Genomic DNA, 9,162 nt, shown 5'->3' with positions numbered 1-9,162 from the left:
CCCGAATCGCTGCGTTCTAAGAAGTGACATGTCACTTCTTCCGTGCGGTTTGCATGCTGTCTATAGGGAGAGGCAGCATGCAGAGCGCACGTTCTCTGCCGGCACCATGCGCTTCAGAACGGAGCTTTTCAGCTGCGCTCTGAAGCGGACCTTTTAGGTGCGGTGCAGAGCGCACACGTGCGCACATAGCCTTAGGCAAAGACTATGGGAATTTGGGTTTCTTGTGCCCACTATGCAGTTCAAACTGCAGCCTTTTTCTGGCAGAAATTTGGGCAAAAACTCTGCTTTGCAGTTCAAAACGCAAATGGCAAAAACAATTGACATGTCAATTGTTTTTGCCATTTGGGTTTTGCACTGCAAAGCTGAGTTTTTGTCCAAAGTTCTGCCACAAAAAGGCTGCAGTTTGAACTGCATAGTGGGCACAAGAAACCCAAATTCCCATAGACTTTGCTTGAAAAGCAGAACACATCCATTTCGGCATTAAGCCTAAGGCTATGTGTGCACTTTGCTTTTTACCTGCTTTTTTGCTGCTTTTTCAACTGCAGCGTTTAATGCCAAAATGGATGTGTTCTGCTTTTCAAGCATAGTCTATGGGAATTTGGGTTTCTTGTGCGCACTATGCAGTTCAAAAAGGTGCCTTTTTGTGGCAGAAATTTTAGCAAAAATGCTGCTTTTCAAAGAAGCAACATGTCAATTGTTTTTGCCATTTGCGTTTTGAAACTGCAAAGCAGAGTTTTTGCCCAAATTTCTGCCACAAAAAGGCACCTTTTTGAACTGCATAGTGCGCACAAGAAACCCAAATTCCCATAGACTATGCTTGAAAAGCAGAACACATCCATTTTGGCATTAAACGCTGCAGTTGAAAAAGCAGCAAAAAAGCAGGTAAAAAGCAACGTGGACACTAGAGTTGAGCGCGGTTCGCGGTTCGAGGTTCTCCAGTTCTAGGCTCGAGTGATTTTGGGGCCTGTTCTAGATCGAACTAGAACTCGAGCTTTTTGCAAAAGCTCGATAGTTCTAGAAACGTTCGAGAACGGTTCTAGCAGCAAAAAAACAGCTAATTCCTAGCTGGCTTTCCGCTGTAATACTGTAAGTCACTCTGTGACTCACACTATTATGACATTTCAGTGTATAGTGTGCGTGAACAGCGCCTTCAGATCACTCCTATTTGTATAATGGCGATCGCCATTTTTTTTTTTTTTCCTTGTCTTCCTTCCCTAAGCGCGCGCGTCTTGTGGGGCGGGCCAGCATGTCAGCCAATCCCAGACTCACACACAGCTAAGTGGACTTTTAGCCAGAGAAGCAACGGCATGTGTGATAGGATGTCCATGTCACATGTCCCTGCATTATAAAACCGGACATTTTCCTCCAGGATGCCATTATCTCTTCTGCGTCCTTGGTGTCAGACATCACTGTCGCAGCTCCGTCCTGAGTCCTATCGCTGATACAGCTGTATGCGCTCCATACACAGCGCTGGACAGCTTAGGGAGAGCACATTCTAGCAGTCCTTTTAAGGGCTCGTACCAGCAGGGTCAGAGCCATAGGTGACAGGTCCTGAAAACAGAGACAGCGTCTGTGTAGCTAAGGTCAGGGATTTCGTCGCTGCATTTCCCCATTAGGAGGGAATAGAAAGGCAGGCTTCCTTTCCTCTACCCAGAGCCCCACAATCCTGGCACTGTACCCTCCTGTCCTCTGCACACTCCAACTCATTATAACTAAGCCATTATACTAGCAAACACTCAGTGTACCTAGTGGCATCCTAAACGTGGCTATTGGACTTTTGTCTAGTCACACTAGTGCAAAGACATTTGCAGCACCTCTGCCTGCATTGCACACTCCAACTCATTATAACTAAGCCATTATACTAGCAAACACTCAGTGTACCTAGTGGCATCCTAAACGTGGCTATTGGACTTTGCTATAGTCCCACTAGTGCAAAGACATTTGCAGCACCTCTACCTGCATTACACACTCCAACTCATTATAACTAAGCCATTATACTAGCAAACACTCAGTGTACCTAGTGGCATCCTAAACGTGGCTATTGGACTTTGCTATAGTCCCACTAGTGCAAAGATATTTGCAGCACCTCTGCCTGCATTGCACACTCCAACTCATTATAACTAAGCCATTATACTAGCAAACACTCAGTGTACCTAATGGCATCCTAAACGTGGCTATTGGACTTTTGTCTAGTCACACTAGTGCAAAGATATTTGCAGCACCTCTGCCTGCATTGCACACTCCAACTCATTATAACTAAGCCATTATACTAGCAAACACTGAGTGTACCTAGTGGCATCCTAAACGTGGCTGTTGGACTTCTGTTTAGTCCCACTAGTGCACAGATATTTGCAGCACGTCTGCCTGCATTGCACACTCAAACTGATAGTTACTAAGCCATTATACTAGCAAATACTGAGTGAACTTAGTGTCATCCTAAACGTGGCTGTTGGACTTCTGTATAGTCCCAGTAGTGCACAGATATTTGCAGCACCTCTGCCTGCATTGCACACTCCAACTCATTATAACTAAGCCATTATACTAGCAAACACTGAGTGTACCTAGTGGCATCCTAAACGTGGCTGTTGGACTTCTGTATAGTCCCAGTAGTGCACAGATATTTGCAGCACCTCTGCCTGCATTGCACACTCCAACTCATTATAACTAAGCCATTATACTAGCAAACACTGAGTGTACTTAGTGGCATCCTAAACGTGGCTGTTGGACTTCTGTTTAGTCCCACTAGTGCACAGATATTTGCAGCACCTCTGCCTGCATTGCACACTCCAACTCATTATAACTAAGCCATTATACTAGCAAACACTGAGTGTACCTAGTGGCTTACTAAACGTGGCTGTTGGACTTCTGTATAGTCCCAGTAGTGCACAGATATTTGCAGCACGTCTGCCTGCATTGCACACTCAAACTGATAGTTACTAAGCCATTATACTAGCAAACACAGAGTGAACCTAGTGTCATCCTAAACGTGGCTGTTGGACTTCTGTATAGTCCCAGTAGTGCACAGATATTTGCAGCACGTCTGCCTGCATTGCACACTCAAACTGATAGTTACTAAGCCATTATACTAGCAAACACTGAGTGTACCTAGTGGCATCCTAAACGTGGCTGTTGGACTTCTGTATAGTCCCAGTAGTGCACAGATATTTGCAGCACGTCTGCCTGCATTGCACACTCAAACTGATAGTTACTAAGCCATTATACTAGCAAACACTGAGTGTACCTAGTGGCATCCTAAACGTGGCTGTTGGACTTCTGTATAGTCCCAGTAGTGCACAGATATTTGCAGCACGTCTGCCTGCATTGCACACTCAAACTGATAGTTACTAAGCAATTATACTAGCAAACACTGAGTGTACCTAGTGGCATCCTAAACGTGGCTGTTGGACTTCTGTATAGTCCCAGTAGTGCACAGATATTTGCAGCACGTCTGCCTGCATTGCACACTCAAACTGATAGTTACTAAGCAATTATACTAGCAATTTATGCTGCCAGTTTAAGGGCCGTAGTTGCATTGTCAGGGATATTTATTCTTTATTATTCTGCTGTTAATAAAGCTAGACCACTGTTGCAATCAACACCACCTCTCAATTTTTACTACCACATTTTCAGTGCACAATCTTGTCGCAATCAACATGAGTGGCAAAATGACAGATGCTGGTGGAAAGGGGAAGAGGCGTGGTGGAAAAGGAAAAAAAGGGTTTGTCCGTGGGGAAGGTGGCAAAGCTCCATTATCATCTGCTGAAGATAGACCATCTACCAGCAAAAGTAAGATGTCTACTACTTACCGTGGACAATCCGATGTGCTCCCATTTTTACGGACACGAACAACAGGAACAAAGGTAGATGATGGCCAAAAAAGGAAAATGCTTGAATGGATCTCAAGTGGTCCAACAAGTGCCCTCTCAGCCACTTCAAGTACTGCATCCAAAAAACACCAGTCCTCTGAGTTGTCATCCCAATCAAACTTGCTTTCCCCCAGCTCTGAAGTCTCCATCAGCCCTGCACAGTATGGTGGAACTGAGATGGCTGAATCTGCAGAGCTGTTCAGTCACACTATAGCCTGGGAATCAGAGGTCTGCTCCCAAGCTACAGTGAGTACAGAACAGGAAATGGTCTGCAGTGATGCCCAGAACCTTTGTGACTCTGATTCAGGCCGTGAGGACCAAATTTCTGAGCATAATGTTGACCCTTTGTCACAAACTGTAACACCTGTGGTTATAGACAATGAGGAACATACTGATGAAGATGAGACGCAGATACCCAATTGGGATGACAACTTAAATATTCGGTCAGGGCAAGAAGAGGCTCGGTCTGAGGGGGAGGGGAGTGCAAACACAACAATTGATGATGAAGTTCTAGATCCCACCTACTGTCAACCCACAGTCAGGCACTCGAGGAGGTCAACAGAGGTGGTGGAGGAGGATGCAACTGATGACGAAGTTACCTTGCGCCTTCCTGGACACAGTCGGAGTACTGGTAGCACGTCTACAACTGCATCCTCAGCCACCACTCTGCCTCTGAGCATTATTCGGGGTGGATCAACAGGTCGCATGGCCTCTAAGCCTTGCCTAGCCTGGTCCTTTTTTGACATAGAAAAAGATCGCCCAAATTATGTGATCTGTAAAATTTGTCATGGTTCTCTTAGTAGAGGTCAAAACCTCAGCAGTTTGACAACTTCTTCCATGAATTGTCACATGAATAAATATCATATGGCCCGGTGGGAAGCTCACCGTGCTGCAATGTGGCCTAGCGGAGCGAACCATCCACCGCCTGCCCCTTCCAGTGCATCCGCGCGCTCGTCATCTTCTAGGACTGTGGGGACAGCTGTCACACCTGTTTTTCCACCCACAACTTCCACCACTGTAACCGCAACAGGCAGTTTGCTTGGTAGGTCGTCAGTTGGTTTGGAAGGGGAAACAAGTGAGTGTGTACAGCTCTCTCAGACATCGATAGCACCAACGTTGGATGAAGGCAACATCATGTCTCCGCCTGCACTTTCCTCACAAACCTTCATTTTTCCAGGGACACCCTACTCAACACCGTCTACACACAGCAGCCAGATCTCTGTCCCTCAGATGTGGTCAAATAAAAGGCCACTTCCTGCGACCCATGACAAAGCTAAGAGGTTGACTCTATCCCTCTGTTAGCTGTTGGCTACCGAAATGCTGCCTTTCCGCCTAATGGACACACAGGATTTTAGAGACCTTATGTCTGTCGCTGTGCCCCAGTACCAGATGCCTAGTCGCCACTACTTCTCTAAGAAAGGTGTGCCCGCGCTACACCAGCATGTCGCACACAACATCACCGCTTCCTTGAGAAACTCTGTGTGTGAACGGGTGCATTTCACCACCGATACTTGGACCATTAAGCATGGACAGGGACGTTACATGTCGCTGACTGGGCACTGGGTAACTATGGTGATAGATGGTGAAGGGTCTGCTGCACAAGTCTTGCCGTCCCCACGACTTGTGTGTCAATCCTCTGTCTGTCCAAGTTCCGCCACTGCTTCTGCATCCTCCACCTCATCTGGGTCCTCCACCTCCTCCCCAAGCCTGCCTGGTCAGGCCACCAGCGTTCTCACTGCGCAGAAGGAATCACGCACCCCTCATTACTATGCTGGCAGCAGAGCGCAACGGCATCAGGCGGTCTTTAGCTTGACATGTCTTGGGAATAAGAGTCACACAGCTGAGGAGTTGTGGTCAGCTCTGCGGTCCGAGTTTAATAAATGGTTGTCTCCACTCAACCTGCAGCCTGGTAAGGCCGTGTGCGACAATGCTGCAAACCTGGGTGCGGCCCTTCGCCTGGGCAAGGTGACACACGTACATTGTATGGCTTACGTGTTGAACCTTGTCGTCCAGCAATTTTTAACACACTATCCCGGCCTAGATGGCCTTCTGAACAGGGCACGAAAACTGTCTGCTCACATCCGCCGTTCAAGCGCCGCAGCTGAGCGACTTGCATCGCTCCAGAAGTCTTTCGGCCTGCCGGTTCATCGCCTGAAATGCGATGTGGCGACACGCTGGAATTCAACTCTCCACATGTTACAGCGACTGTGGCAGCACCGCCGAGCCCTGGTGCAATACGTCATGACGTATAGCCTGGGCCAACGAGATGCAGAGGTGGGGCAGATCACCCTGATGGAGTGGTCTCAGATCAAGGACCTATGCACCCTTCTGCACAGTTTCGACATGGCGACGAATATGTTTAGCGCTGACAATGCCATTATCAGCATGACGATTCCAGTCATTTACATGCTGGAGCACACTCTAAACACTATTCGGAGTCAGGGGGTGGGACAACAGGAAGGGGATGAACTACAGGAGGATTCATATGCGCAAGACACAACAACATCACCAAGGTCCAGACGTTCATCATCACCAAGGCGCCAGGCATGGGACCATGGGGGACAGGGATCAACAAGGGCCCATGGTAGCAGGCGAGATGTTGAGGAAGGTGCAGGAGAACATGAAGAAATGGAGGACGAACTGTCCATGGACATGGAAGACTCAGCAGATGAGGGAGACCTTGGTCAAATTTCAGTTGAAAGAGGTTGAGGGGAGATGTCAGAGGAAGAAAGAACGGGTAGCACCTCTATGCCACAAACACAGCGTGGACTTAGTCCGCATGGCTGCGCAAGACACATGAGTGCCTTCTTGTTGCACTACCTCCAACATGACCCTAGTATTGTCAAAATTAGAAGTGATGATGACTACTGGCTTGCCACACTATTAGATCCCCGGTACAAGTCCAAATTTTGTGACATAATTCCAGCCATAGAAAGGGACGCACGTATGCAGGAGTATCAGCAGAAGCTGTTACTCGATCTTAGATCGGCTTTTCCACCAAACAACCATGCAGGTGCAGGGAGTGAATCTCCCAGTTGTAACTTGACAAACATGGGACGGTCTCATCATCTTCAATAGTCTACCCGTACCAGTAGGACCGTATCTGGTGCTGGTAACAGCAATTTTATGGAATCTTTTCATAATTTTTTTAGACCCTCCTTTGCAAGGCCACCAGAGACAACAAGTCTGACACATAGTCAACGGCTGGAGAGGATGATACAGGAGTATCTACAAATAAACATCGATGCCATGACTTTGCAAATGGAGCCTTGCTCATTTTGGGCTTCAAATCTAGAAAAATGGCCAGAGCTATCCAATTACGCCTTGGAGATTTTGTCGTGTCCAGCTGCCAGCGTTGTCTCTGAACGTGTCTTCAGTGCTGCTGGGTGTGTGCTGACAGATAAGCGCACGCGTCTGTCCAGTGACAATGTGGACAGACTGACGTTCATCAAAATGAACAAGTCATGGATCCAGAAGGAATTTACTACCCCTGTTTCATCCTGGGGAGAGTAAATGCTTGTGGATTTGGAATGTGCTTGATGCAAATCTAGCTGTGAAGTGTACAACTGGGGCACAACTGCTGCCACTGAAGGGGTGGGTGTGCGTGGGGCCCAATTTTTGGAAAAAAGGGAGACTCCGCTTGGAGTAACCCTTGCTTACATTGTTTTTAAAAGGAGCGAAGATGAACAAGTCATGGTTCAGCAAAGACTTTGCTACCTACCCCGGTGTCATCCTAGGGACGGTTAAGAATGGCGTATTTTTGAATGTGCTTGATGCAAAACTAGCTGTGAAGTGTAAAACTGGGGCACAACTGCTGCCACTGAAGGGGTGGGTGTGTGTGGGGCCCAATTTTTGGAAAAAAGGGAGACTCCGCTTGGAGTAACCCTTGCTTACATTCTTTTTAAAAGAAGCCAGAATGAACAGAGCTGGGATCAGGAAAGACTTTGCTACCTACCCTGGTGTCATCCTGGGGACGGTTAATTATGGCGTATTTTTGAATGTGCTTGATGCAAATCTAGCTGTGAAGTGTACAACTGGGGCACAACTGCTGCCACTGAAGGGGTGGGTGTGTGTGGGGCCCAATTTTTGGAAAAAAGGGAGACTCCGCTTGGAGTAACCCTTGCTTACATTGTTTTTAAAAGGAGCGAAGATGAACAAGTCATGGTTCAGCAAAGACTTTGCTACCTACCCCGGTGTCATCCTGGGGACGGTTAAGAATGGCGTATTTTTGAATGTGCTTGATGCAAATCTAGCTGTGAAGTGTTCAACTGGGGCACAACTGCTGCCACTGAAGAGGTGGGTGTGTGTGGGGCCCAATTTTTGGAAAAAAAGGGAGACTCCGCTTGGAGTAACCCTTGCTTACATTGTTTTTAAAAGAAGCCAAGATGAACAGAGCTGGGATCAGGAAAGACTTTGCTACCTACCCTGGTGTCATCCTGGGGACGATTAATTATGGCGTATTTTTGAATGTGCTTGATGCAAATCTAGCTGTGAAGTGTACAACTAGGGCACAACTGCTGCCACTGAAGGGGTGGGTGTGTGTGGGGCCCAATTTTTGGAAAAAAGGGAGACTCCGCCTGGAGTAACCCTTGCTTACATTGTTTTTAAAAGGAGCGAAGATGAACAAGTCATGGTTCAGCAAAGACTTTGCTACCTACCCCGGTGTCATCCTGGGGACGGTTAAGAATGGCGTATTTTTGAATGTGCTTGATGCAAATCTAGCTGTGAAGTGTACAACTGGGGCACAACTGCTGCCACTGAAGGGGTGGGTGTGTGTGGGGCCCAATTTTTGGAAAAAAGGGAGACTCCGCTTGGAGTAACCCTTGCTTACATTGTTTTTAAAAGGAGCGAAGATGAACAAGTCATGGTTCAGCAAAGACTTTGCTACCTACCCCGGTGTCATCCTGGGGACGGTTAAGAATGGCGTATTTTTGAATGTGCTTGATGCAAATCTAGCTGTGAAGTGTACAACTGGGGCACAACTGCTGCCACTGAAGGGGTGGGTGTGTGTGGGGCCCAATTTTTGGAAAAAAGGGAGACTCCGCTTGGAGTAACCCTTGCTTACATTGTTTTTAAAAGAAGCCAAGATGAACAGAGCTGGGATCAGGAAAGACTTTGCTACCCACCCTGGTGTCATCCTGGGGACGGTTAATTATGGCGTATTTTTGAATGTGCTTGATGCAAATCTAGCTGTGAAGTGTACAACTGGGGCACAACTGCTGCCACTGAAGGGGTGGGTGTGTGTGGGGCCCAATTTTTGGAAAAAAGGGAGACTCCGCTTGGAGTAACCCTTGCT

This window comes from Anomaloglossus baeobatrachus, chromosome 7 (genome assembly GCF_048569485.1).
Source record: "Anomaloglossus baeobatrachus isolate aAnoBae1 chromosome 7, aAnoBae1.hap1, whole genome shotgun sequence".
NCBI lineage: Eukaryota > Metazoa > Chordata > Amphibia > Anura > Aromobatidae > Anomaloglossus > Anomaloglossus baeobatrachus.
This window is presented reverse-complemented; position numbering follows the sequence as displayed.